The 12,967-nt window shown below is 47.9% G+C and overlaps 1 long non-coding RNA gene across 1 annotated transcript in view; it reads left to right on the top strand.

Annotated features, from left to right (window-relative positions):
• The window catches only part of LOC109446218 (uncharacterized), a 42,624-nt gene that overhangs the window by 24,453 nt on the left and 5,204 nt on the right, over positions 1-12,967 (top strand). The window contains exon 5 of the long non-coding RNA XR_012498717.1: positions 12,099-12,296. This is a non-coding gene — a long non-coding RNA (uncharacterized LOC109446218). The remainder of the gene's footprint in view (positions 1-12,098; positions 12,297-12,967) is intronic.

Raw genomic sequence — 12,967 nt, 5'->3', positions numbered from 1 at the left:
AGAAGTTATGTTGGCAGTCAGCTCACTCACTGTTGCAAAATAATGGTAACAGTTAGTATGCCTTCTTTGCATTCTTCCAGCCAGATGCTTTGCATGCAGTATCTTATTTTAATTTTCAAGGCAACTCGATAAAGTGTTGTTATCCCACTTTTATAGATGAGGAAACAGAGACTCAGATAACGTATTGGTCTGGTAGGGCTGCCATAACAAAGAACCGGAAACGCGGCGGCTTACCCGACAGAAATGCATTCTCTCACAGTTCTAGAGGCTGGAGGTCTGAGTTCAAGGTGAGCGTGGGGCCACGCTCCCTGTGAGAGTCTGGGCACAATCCTGCCTGGCCTCTGCCTAGCGCCTCTGCAGGTTCTTTGGTTTGTGGCAGCATCGCTCCAGGCCCTGCCTCTGTCATCCCATTCTCCCCTCTCTGTGTCTTGGTGTCTAGTCTTCTTTTCTTGGAAGGACACCAGTCCTATTGGTTTAAGGACCAACGTTACTCCAGTAAGACCTTATCTCAACTTAACTCATTACATCTCAATGACCCTATTTCCAAATAGGTCATATTCTGGGTGGGGGGAGGTTAGATGGTCAGCATGTCTTTTTGGGGAACAAAATTCAACCCATAACCCATAAGTATCTTTCCTAAGGTAACACTGCCTGCAGGTACAGAAAAACTTTGAACCCACTACTGACTCCCAAGCTCCTTTTCTTTCCCAAACACTAATTTATGCAGTTGCATCAATTGATGTGTGTGAGTTACTCAGTTTCGTTTTAGCTTTGTGTTTTCTTATCCATAACCTCCTTTGCCGCCCAGTTACTGGTCCCTGCAGTGGGGAGATGAGAAGATGGAGATCGGGCTGGGAGATAAGTCAGACTCAGGATTGTGTCTGTGTCAGAGGTCCAGTCAGGAAAGCAGAAATCATACTAAGTATTTCAAACACAGAGGATTAAATATAGGAATTTGGTTATAGCAGTGTTGGAAGGACTGAGGGAACAAGAAGAAGTGGTAGGGGTGGGAAGAGAAATTATTGTAGGCACACAAAAAAGAAAGACTGGTAGCAAATCATATGTGGGCACCATGGCGGCCTAGGTCTTTGGAGAAACCTCCCTTATATAACTTTACAAATGTTGGGCTGAGGTCAAAGGAAAGAAGGGGAAATCATTAAATCCCTGAGAGGAGGTCAGAGAAGACCAAAGCCACTATTCACCCCACAGGCATTCTCCATCGGTGGCCGAGACCTTGGGCTGTAAGAAGCTGTACCCTTGCGCACTGGACAGAGATTGGAATGTCAGACCACAGATACCTATGGAAAACCAGGACCTCTGAAGAGTCGACTTTTATAGAAAAAAACCACCAGACAGGAAAATAAGAACACTTGCTTGTCTAAATCTTGGCCCTGGGTAAAGCAAAAAAACAAAAGCCAAAGAGTCCCCCAAAAGTGTCCCATGAAAGTTCCTAACCATAAGTCTATGCTCATGGGGTCTGTGGCCAGAATTCATAGTTCTCAATGGGGTCCTCAAAATCCTAAGCCCATAATTCCATTCAAGAGGGTTCCAGGCTGGGAGTGTCCCAGGTGGCAGGCAGGCCCACACAAAACCTCCTGGGGGAACACACTTCAAACCCAGATCAACCGTAGGTAAAGGCCCAGGGAACATGAGGTCACAATAGAAGTCAGCAAACACACCAGGAAACAAGTCACCATAAGTGAGAGTCAACAGAAACCACAACGATAGAATAAGAGTCACAAAGACAGCAGGCAATAGAATGATTAGAGACCAAATATGGCATTGGTGTGTTTACTATGTTAAATAAGTGTGCATTAAAATATAATGAAGAAACAAAAGACCATCCACAGTGACCAGGCCTTGTCTAGGAGATTTCGATTGCAATGGGAAGGCAGAAGTTGCCTTCAGACCCTTTGTGTTCAGAGAAGCTGGAGTTTCTAGAAGGAATTGAGGACCAGTTTTGAGGGATGGAGGTATGCTTCCTTTCAGAGCATAAACAGGTAACATTACCCTGTTACAAGGTATCCCCAAATGGACATGATTGGAGAGATGCTGAAAAGGCAGAGCATTTGAAGGGGGGTCACAGAGGGGCTTCACTGGAGAGAGAGAGAGAGAGAGAGAGAGAGAGAGAGAGAGGAATCTGAGATAAGGAAGAAGATTTAATGGGTCATATGTGGGCAACATGGCAGCCTCCTCCAAGAGTGAGAAGCAGAGCCTAATCCTAGCTCCCTGATAGTGCCTGGTGATGGGGCAGAACTTCTGAGGAGACGGCTTCCAGGGTACCTGATGAGGCTTAGTCTGGGACCCTGGGGCTCCCAGACTTGACAGAGATTCCTGCTCAAACCTGCCTTCAGGAGATCACCTTGGCTCTGGGAAATGACACCAGTTTTGGCCACAATTAACTGGAGATCTTGGTTCATCCTCCATTTCTAGGCAAGAATCTTTGGATTCTTCTGTCCTAGGGAAAGGGTGAACTCCCCCTGCCAATCAAGAATGAAATTAAATTTTCTGCCAGCCCAATGGAAGGCAGGTTTAGAATCTCATTTAATTGGATTTAAATAAAATGAAGATATATGTTATTTATTGGGTATCTGAGTTTGTGGAATGAGATTAATACATACTGCACGAGCAATCTGTACCTCAAGGGAATTTAAAGAAGGATTTCCCCCATTTGTACCTGGGGAGAATGCCTGAGGGATGACCCAGTATGTCCTGACACTTCCCAGGCAGAACCAGGGTGAACTTGCCCCATGGAAGGGACATTCTAGGTCTTCTGTGAGTTGACCCCAAGAGGGGTCAGGCTCATCTTTGATTCTGGTATTTAGGGAATTGTAAAGCGGATGGGAGGGCAAGGAATAGGAAGGAAATTAGTAAGATGATAAGATCAAAATATCAACTTGTGCACACATTGTAGGCTGTCAGGGAACACAGCTTCCACCACTCACCCTGGGAGTAACTCTGTTCCACAGGAAAATCGAAGAGAGCATCTGAATACTGCATTTCATATTTAGAAACAAAAGTAGAGTGGCCAGGTCTCGTTTCTTTAATGTTCAATTAATTCTTGGGATATTCCATCCGTCATCAATGGCTCTGACTTTACTGTCATTAAGGAATCACTGGAAGAAGTAATTTTATCATAAAACTATTCTGTTTGGGCAGTATCCATGGTTTTACCTGTTTGTTTTTGTAATGACTCTTCCTGGTTGAGAGAACTGGTTAGTTCTATTTTGGTAGGAGGAAATTTCCTATCCGGAAGAATATAGGCTACTTGCTTGGGTAAAGAAAGTTCCAGAAACTCAAAATTTTTAAGTTTCTTGTTTTGTGTTTAGCATTCGTAAGCAGGATCTTCACATTTCTACTGTAAGCCTGTTTTTCTTGATGGAAAAAATATTAAGAGCTAACAACAACAACAAAAAAGGAAATGTAACAGTTTAAAAGGGAGAATGTCCAGATAACTCTCCTTCTAATAGTTGAAGAGTAGAAAAGTTAGTAAATAAGCCCCAAATATGTCCATGCAGCTTCTGTAACTAGTTGTCCTCTTTTGAACAGACAACTGATGGACAGTAAGAAGCGCTTGACTTACCTTCAATGCCAGTGACTTATACTAAGAATTTACTTTGGGCATTTCAATGAGGGCTTGTGGAGCCTGAACTAGACCATCAAGAATAAATGTTTAACAGTTATTTCCCACAAGGGGCACTAATGTGCTTAAAACCAGGCATCCTTGGCAGGCAGTTTGAAGCCAGACGGCGCTTCTGCCTCCAGCCCACAGTTCCAATTAATAAACCTCCAAGCTACAACCTTGGTGGTTTCTATCTCCCACCTAGACTAATAAACTGATCTCTTGGAAATGAACTGTGGACGCAATTTTAAATTTAAATATTGTGTCACCCAGATCGAATGTGCTTTCAGTCATGATATGAGCTCAAATGACGGACATACTGAATCGAAGATCTGGCTATGTTGGCAGAGGCCTTTTTCCTCATCAGGAAATTTATGGGCAGACAAATTTGCTAGGGAGCCAGACATCTACTCTAAATCGAGACATCACAAGTCATTTAGCAGCTGATCTGCAGTGTCCCTGAGCTTCCTCGAGGTCAATTAGAGGACTTGATCCATTTAGTTCAGCTTTATGACTTTAACAAATGACTTGCTGTTTTTCCTTTCTTTCTTACTTTCTTTCACTCTTGGTTACCAGAACTAATAAAAACTTCATGGAGATTGAGAGACACCTAATGAAATCAAGAGTGTTGGATTTCATGCCTACCTGTTCTAGTTCTTGTTTAGACATTCTACATTCTGTTTCCATGGGAAACAGAACGGAAACCAGTCAAGGAATTGGGCATCTTGACATCTAGCTTACATGGATTGAGGAGACCTTGGAAGGTATGAAGAATAACATCACAGAATGTTCGGTGCCTGCCACTCAGGGTGGAGGCAGTCACTTGTGGATGTGATAACTTTTCTGGCATCTGTCTCTGAAAACAGTCAGTGAAAGTTGGTGACTTGGCTGGTATTTCAGACAAAGAAATGAGGGCATGGATAGAAAACAGACAGGCCTCTAAGGCTTGAAGAATGGCAGCTTTATGTCAAAATTCCAACAAAAATAATCACCAGGGTTTTTCTGTTTTTTTCTTTCTTTTTTTAAGGCAGAAGAGCCTAGATCCAAAATTTTGTGTAATCCCTCTCAACTAAAACTCTAACAACAGCAAATAGTTCTGTAGCTCAGCTTATGTTATTCTTGGCCATGTTTGCATCTCAGGTGGCATAAACGTGACCATATAGTATATAGACACACACAATGAAGGCAGCTTATAGTTAATTTCTGTTAGAATTACAAATTTAACTGCATACGGGTGAAAAGTGCCTACAAAACAGGGAGCACCACAAACAAGTAGATCATGGCCTATGACACAAATGAGACACAGGTGCGGATTTCCTTAATATGCAAAGAGCTCTTAAACATGAACAAAAAGGTAGTAACCCAATGGAGTAATAGGCTCTCACATATGTTAGAAATGTTTTAATCTGGTGTGACATTTACTTTGATGTTGTTATTTTTTGCCATCTTCACAGGCTTGTATTTCATGTGGTCACATCTGTATGTTTGTCTCTCTTTCTGTCACCTTTCCGCTTTGAAAGGCATCCTGCCTTCTGAAATACACCTATTTCTCTGTGGATCCGGGGGCGGGGGGGCATTCATTTCTGATCCATATGTAAAATTTTGGGTGTATGTTGTGAAAAGATAAAAATAGGCTCACATTTTCCTAACCAATCAGCCAGTTGTTCTGGCTTCATTTATTGAGTGGTCTTTTCTTTCCCCACGGATGTGAAGTTTAACTTTTATCACATATTAACTACTCACGTGTGCAGAAAATAAAACGTAATTTTGGTGTGTGCATGTGTGTGCACGCAAGGGTGTGCATGTGTGTGCACATGTGTGCGTGCGTGTGTGCGCGTGCACATGTATGTGTGTGCGCGTGCGTGAGTGTGCGCGTGTGCATGTGCGTGCATGTGCCATGAATTCCTCGGAGGTGTTTGCCGCATGTGCATGTCCTTCCTTTTCCCTCTGCCCTACCCCCTTCCTCCCTAGAGACTGAAAACAGGGAAGGAAGCCAGGAAAACATTAAACAAAGTCTGCTGCTCTGGATAATGTCTATGAAGAAAAAAAGCAGGCTGAGGTTTTATGATTTAAAGACGATTACAGTGCTTCAAGAGCCCCGTGAGAGGGACAATTGCTGCCGCGTACTGGGCACTGGCTCTGTACCACGTACTGATACAGGCGACATCGCTCCATCCTCACGACCACCCACAATGTGGGTGCTGTTATCACTCGATTATAGAGATGAGGAACCTGACGCCCAGAGACGTCATGTCACTTCCCCCGAATCCTTTAGAAGGACAAGTTGAAATGTGGCTACACCAGCTGATCAACAAGGGTGCTGGGATTGTTCCTTTCCTCACAACCGTTTCTCTCATCAAAGACATCAAGTGTCAACACACACATCGAGAAAGGTCCCTGCAGATGGGACCTGGGGAAGCAGTGCTGTCTGGTGGAGATGGTCCTGGGATATAAAGGGATCGAGCCAGGTGGTGAGTCTATCGTTCTGAGAAATGTGGACCACCATTGATTTCTAGGTACTCATTTAACTCCTTTTCACATCAGAGCTTCTACTTTCCAGGAAAGCTAACGAAAAGGCATTTCATCTATGTAACTGGGTTAGGAGGGCAAGGCAGAAAACTTTTTACCACAATAGCATTGGGTAGCTCAGAGAGTTCTGTACCTAAATCTTTGGAAATTAGTGCCGCTGGGTGTTTTCATTATTTATAATCAAGTGTTGAGTTAGCAGACTTTTACTGAGTGTCTCAATGGGCCGGTAAGGTGACAGGCACTGGGGCGCATGGTAAAGCAGGAACATAGTTCCCAGACTGAGGCAGTCCAGTATAGTGGGTGCTATGATGACACAGGAAGTGTGCCTTGGGGACCTGCTTCTTTCTCTGAAATGGGTCTCTGTTTACATGGATTCAGCAAAACCAGACGCTAGATCTGGACCAGGCATCAGGAGTCTTGGATTCCTGGGCCCTCTGTGTATCCTGCCACATTCATAACCATATCCTATTTCAGTGTTCTTATCTAGAAAATAGGAATATCAACACATCTGTGCATTTCTCTGTAGCTTATCTCAAGTGTAATTGAACAGTTCTTGACATGTGTAAGTTGCTCTATAGATGCAAAGTTTTACTACTGGAAACAAGAAACGTTGTTAGTTGATGCGAAGTTTTACTACTGAGAACAAGAACTGTTAGTCGATTTGTTTTTGGTTTTTGACGACGTGTGCATATGTGTTCTATTGTTGGTGGTGGTTTTTACCACCTTGGTACCAAGCAACTGGTTTGGCTGATCCGGACTTGACCAGCCAGTTAGGAAGCCAGTCTGGTTCGTACCCTTGCCATCACGTCAGACTCCCTGAAGAGGAATGAGCTGCCTCGCTTTTTTTTTTGTCGGTTCAAACCACATCCTGCCCGTTTCCACTTTCCATGAGACAGCTCGTGACACCGGTGGTTTTAACATGCGACAGGCTTCTTGGTGAAGCGATAGCAGAGGCCTTTTTCACAGAAGTGAAAATAATTCATCCAGTGGTTAGCATGTCATGTCTGGGCATTGACTGTACCCCTACCCCCCAACTTGATCGGAATCCTGATTTGGAGAGTGAATTGCTGCTCAGCCTCCTCTCACTAACTTGAGTCTCATAACTTTCAACACAAAAACTAAGCATGAGGCAGGAAGGAGAGAGGTGCCACCACGAAAGGGCTGCATGCTGACCAGGCACAGGCCTGAATCCAATGGATGGCAAAGACATAGATTGCAGTAGCTGGGAAGGACCTCAGTGATCCTCTAGTCACTTTACAGATGAGGAAATGTCCTCGTTTTACCACTGAGCAAACTGAGTCCGGGAGAGCCAGTGCTTTGACCAAGGCCACAGAGCCTATTAGGAGCAGAGCCTGGACTGACTGGTACCTGGGTCTCCGGGGCTCCTGGCTCAAGTTCATTTGAAGTAGACCAGTGGTACCCATATCTGTAATTACAGACTAGTGGTATCATTGGAATTGGTGCATTCATCCTGGTGATCGAATCGGGTCCTGGTGACCAAGGGGCACATCTCACAGCGGGAAGCTGTTTTCTAAGAGCCAGGACGGAGCCGGCTCCAAAGTTAAGCCCGTACTCGGGGCACCCGGCAAGCAGACTCCAAATGCACTCAATGTTTTGGAATCATTTGACACTTGAAGAAGGAAAAAAAAAAAAAAGAGAGAGAGCGAGGAAGAGGAGGAGAAGCAGTGGAGTGATTATTCAAGTAATCATCATGAGAAAATCAGAACTCTTTGGAATTCGTAAACGATGGTTTGGGTTCATCTTTAAGTCACGGTGGTCGGCAGACTTCCCAGTGTTCTTGGGAAACTGGAGGAAGTGATGGGAGAGCCACGGCCTGAAGCAGGGCTGCAGAAGGAGCCGGGCCTGGGTTGCCAGAGCCCAGGAGAGGATTTAGGACCAGCCTGTGTGGCCTGTGCCCCACCCCAGTGTCCAGTGGGAGCATGAGATTTGTCCTTGTGCTTCTCTCCTGGAGGCCCTGGAGGCTCTGACCATAGGAAACACCATTTTCCAGAGACATCTCCCCAGAGCCTCTGACCCGAACAGTGTTTACACCAGGCTGAGGGCTCCCCTTATCTTTTAAGGGTACGAGGTGGCCTGTACACGGTTAACTTATTAACTGCGCTGTGGTTGTCTCTGAGAAGCCTGGACTGAATGACCCCCTCTGCTCCATGCTGTGTGGGCTCCTGTTGCACAGCCTGTGCTGAGGCCTCTCCCGGAGCAGAGGGAGCCCTTAGCCTGGAGGGGAAGGAGGGCTGCTGTTCCCATGGGGCCCGTGTGAGCAGATAGCCGGCACCTGGAAGGGGCGGGTCCCAGACCTGTCCCAGGGCAGGGTCCCAGCTAACTGTGGCTCCATTGTGGGGAGAGTTCCCCTTTTGTCAGTTTAACTGACAGCCCAGATAAGAGGTGCTGCGCTGGGTCTCGTAGGTTGCACAATCAACCACTTTGCTAACTGAGAGAAGAGACAAGTCTTTTCCAGCCCCTATGGTCAAAAACGAATTTCCTTTAGGGCTGTTCTCGCCACCGTCTCCTCTTCATCCTCTATTTTTAGTTTTCAAGTTGGTCTTAATTTGGTGTTGGTTTTTTTGAGGGGGAGGGAAAGAACGGAGGGTGATTTTCCTTCCATTCGTTCCAGCACTGGCCTGGGGTCTGGCCTCTGGCCTCCTGCTTCCTTTCCTGCCTCAAGATGTGCCTGGACTGTTGTCCACCCCTGACCAGGGCTGGGCTCCCGTAGCGTTCAGGCCAGAGGGCCCGTTTGGGACGAGCAGATGAGCTTGGCCATGTGGCAAACTGTGAATTCCGGGCGCAGCATGGTCAGCGGAGTCACGAAGCCTTCTGCTCGCTCAAGAAGAAACATTCTCTCTGGCAGCTGCGTCCCCAGACTCGCCCCCAACAACTCTCCAGTCAGGCCCTCACCCTGCCATGAAGCTCTCCCCATGGAAGAGCCATTTGCCTTCCCCTGAGATGAACGCCCCGGCTCCCTCCCCGACACCATCTGCACACCCTCCTGAGCAGTGGCTGCTCATTTATTTCATCTCCTCATAGCCGTCTGTCTAGAAGCAAGCATAGGACTTCACGGAAGCAGTGAGGATAGGAAACGTGTGTTTTTACCTGATTATAAGTTAATTCAGCCATGTGATCTCGGGGGGGGGGGTGTGTGTGAGCCCCTCCGGTGCTTCAGTCTCACCCGGGGAGGAAGTGTGTGTCCCACGGACCCTGCTGGCAGGGGCTTTGTAAAGTCCAAGGCAAGGATAAGCTGTGACTGGACCGATAGGTCCTCAGGCTTGAGAAAAGAAGAGAAAGAATAGGAGAGGCAAAGAAAAAACCCGCAAATGAGTGGAAAAGGGAGGGAAAGCACGAGAGGGAAGATGAGGCGAGGGGAGGCCAGGGAGGTGCCACTCAGTTTGCACAGGGGTCCCCTCCAGCACTGGGCTTGATTGACCTGATGCTGCGGCCCCTGGTGCAAAGTGGCCGGAGCCTGAGGTCAGGACAGCCAGACGTCTGGCCAGGATGCAGCGCTCTGAGGCCCACTCTTCCTGCAGGTTGCTCCTAGGCCACTGCTGCCATCGCCCCCAGATGAGTGGAGGGCAATGCCTGCTCAGGGGCCCTCGGGTTCTTGCCCCCTGCTCCTCTGGGCTCAGCTATGAGGGACTGATAGCCGGGCTCACTGCTAGGGGGGCAAGGGCGGACCCTGGGGCCTGAGCCTGTGGTCATTTCACCTCTGCTCTCAGTCATCAAGGGGAGGCTCGATGCAGCTCCAAGCCCCTGTCAAAATGGGCTTTGACAGATTCTGTGGCACAGTCAAGGACATGGAAGCTCCAACTGGACCAAAGGCTGTGAGGACCACACAGTGCTTTAAACCAAGGCTCATGGGGTGGCTGCACCTATGAACTGAGCATTGCACCCACACTGACCCACTGCTCACCTGGGGGCCACAGGTGAGCCAACCAACATCCCTGACTGCCTGGTTTTGTCTCCCACCTCGACTACGGTCTGTCTAACGGGTCTGATTCCTGTTTTGTGCAGGGCCTGGAGCCCTGGGGTGGCGCACCGTCTTCCTGGCACAGGGCAAACAGCCTTCCCGTGGGCTCATGTCTTCCCATCGCTGAATTTAAACCGATGTGGGCAAGGATGGCGGGTCCCCAGGCTGACCGCCCAGGCTCTGCTGTGCGTATCTAAGCCCCAAGCCCCATAATCAATCATTCTCAGCCCACCACCTCTCCCCCCTCCTATGCGACCACCAGTTGCTCACCAATAATTCGAAACTGTCTTTTGTGACAGAGACAATAAGTGTTGACAGTTTATCTGCTTTGTATGATTCCAAGAATAAAGAGGAGGGGGGAAAAGATCAAGGGAGAGAGTGCTGATAATGACAGGGTTCTCCGGTAAGCTGGGAAAAGACTCCTGGAAACTCACCCCTCACCCTGGGACAGGTGAAGAAGAAGGAACCCTTCTTCATTCTGAGTCCCCTTTATCATCGCGGTGTCTTTTTCTGGTTAGTGATCAGGCTTCTCTTTGGGCCTTACGTCTCCTCTGCTTCTCCACTCCTCATGTCACGCCCGACCCGAGCCGGGCAGTGACAGGAGCTTTCTCACTTGTGCCCACCTGGGAAGTCACAGTCGCTTGTCACCATGCTGTGGGCAAGTAGATGAACATCTGTGGTGTAAAAAGATCCTCCTGGGCTATGACTGGTGGAGGCAAAGTCTCCTCGTTGTAAACGAGCTCAGCCGTAATGAAGAGGTGCTGACAGAGAAAGCAACCCCTACCTTTTTCATCCCGCTTTCTAACTTACACTGTGCAAAGTTGTCTGCACCTAGATACGAGGTGGAAGGAGGACAGTGTGACAGATGGGACCGCGGAGTTGGTGGGAGACTGTGGGTGCTTGCGTGTGTATGTGTGTGTGAGTGTGTGTGAGCATTCAAGGAAGAAGGGAGCCGTTGAACATGGCTGGAGAGGGCGGAATAAATTATCTCCAAAGCCCTTGGTTAGTGATCAGGTGGAGACAGGAGAAAAGGGAAAGGGATGAGGTTCTGTTGAGCAGGTGTGGAGGGCTGAGAACAAGAAAGAAACCAGAAAACCCCTGCCTTGACTGGAACGTGGCTCAGGAATGCGCCTCAGGATTCCTTAGGACCCCCGCTGAGTTAGAGACTTGGTTCTTTAGAACAGAAGTTGGTGAAAAGATCCTATTGAGGGGAAAGGGTCAGAAGGATCAGGAACTTCTCAGTGCAGACAAACCCAGGCCCATGTCAGCAGAAAGACAGGAACAGTTTAGGGAGGGTGCTGGCCAGGGACGCACAGTCTCTCCACTTCCCTTGGGCCAGGGCTAGTGGCTGGGAGGTCCCGAGGACCCTAAAATGATGAAAATCTTCCAGTGGGTCACTCCCCGTCATCTGGGAAGCATTTTCTAAATGAAACAACACAGTGAAAACACAGAAGACGCCTGAGGTATGGACAGGGGAGGCCAAGGAGACGGCCTGGAAAGGGAACCGCAGGGAGAGCAGGAACAGAGCTTTCGCACTGGGAGGTAAGAACTGACTTCAGGCTGGGGCGCCAGGACGGCTCCCAAAGTATGTTCTGAAGTAGTTAGTGTCCTACAAATACAGAGGCAGCTCTGCCGCGGGTTGAAATTCGGGAACACCGTGTTGAACAAAGTAAGGGTTCTTCATTGTGGCACTTCTCGTAGCCTTTGCTGTGCCAGCGTGACGCCACAAGACTAATATGTGGTGGTTCTCAAACTTATGTGACTATGAAACCCTGTTTCCAGAACGTGCCTCCTAGAGCTGGTCTTCCACAGAACACTCTTTGGGACACACTGTGGTGGCCAGTCATGGGAAATGTGGGTAATCTGCTAACTTGGAAACTTGGGTGCAGGGCCAAGGCTCTTGTTTCACTGACTTACGACATTTTCTGGTTTGTTTTGTTTTCTTAATCTTGCCTTGTCCCCTTCTAGAAGCTGAGATCTCTTCCCGGGAGTCTGCTGTTGAGGGGAGCCTGGAGGCAATGCACTGGCTCTCCTTGACTGGTCTGCAGGCAGCAGTGGGCTCAGCCTGACAGCTTCCTGAGGATAGAGATGAGTTTACCTGTGTGGCTATCCTGTGCCAAGCCTGGGAAGCACTCTTCCCCAGCCCTCTACCACACCTGTGTGCAGGTAGATCCAGGAGAGACACACTCTGTCTGAAGAGCAGTCTGCCCGGGGGAAGACAGCCAACAGGGACTTTAGAACAGCCTGAGGGTCATGGCCAGATCACAGTAAAAATAATAATATGACTTATTTGCTATAGAAGAGAATTCAGAATTAAGAGGATCTTGGACTCCATCCAGGTGGTATTAGTTACATAGGAACCAAAAGCACTGCCTTAGAAGGGCTCACTGGTAAGGCAGTCCTGAGCCCTAAGGGACTGTGCGATGGTGAATCGGGATTATTTAGGGAGAGGGCCACTCTGTCTGTCTGTCTGTCTGTCTGTCGGCATAGCTACTGGTTGCACAGCGCCCTGTGGCATGTCCCCACCGGGGATGGAGAGATTGACTCCCAGGGACAATTCAGTAGGTTGGGAATCTAGAGACCAGAACACCTAACCCCAGGCCAGCCACCAATGGGCTGGCTGACCCCAGGGCAAATCACTTTGTGTGGTTTCCTCATTTGGAAAGAAAAAAATAAAAGAGATAAAATCTGATCTACCTTTCAGACTTTGGGGTGGTTTCTGTTTTGCTTTTTGTGAAGAGCAACTAATAAAAATGATACCAAACCCTTCTGAAAATAAATACAGGCTCTATGCATTTCTAGCAATAATAGCATGTACTCTCATTGGGACCATGGCT

The sequence above is a fragment of the Rhinolophus sinicus genome, linkage group LG09 (genome assembly GCF_036562045.2).
Source record: "Rhinolophus sinicus isolate RSC01 linkage group LG09, ASM3656204v1, whole genome shotgun sequence".
Lineage (NCBI taxonomy): Eukaryota > Metazoa > Chordata > Mammalia > Chiroptera > Rhinolophidae > Rhinolophus > Rhinolophus sinicus.
This window is presented reverse-complemented; position numbering and strand designations above follow the sequence as displayed.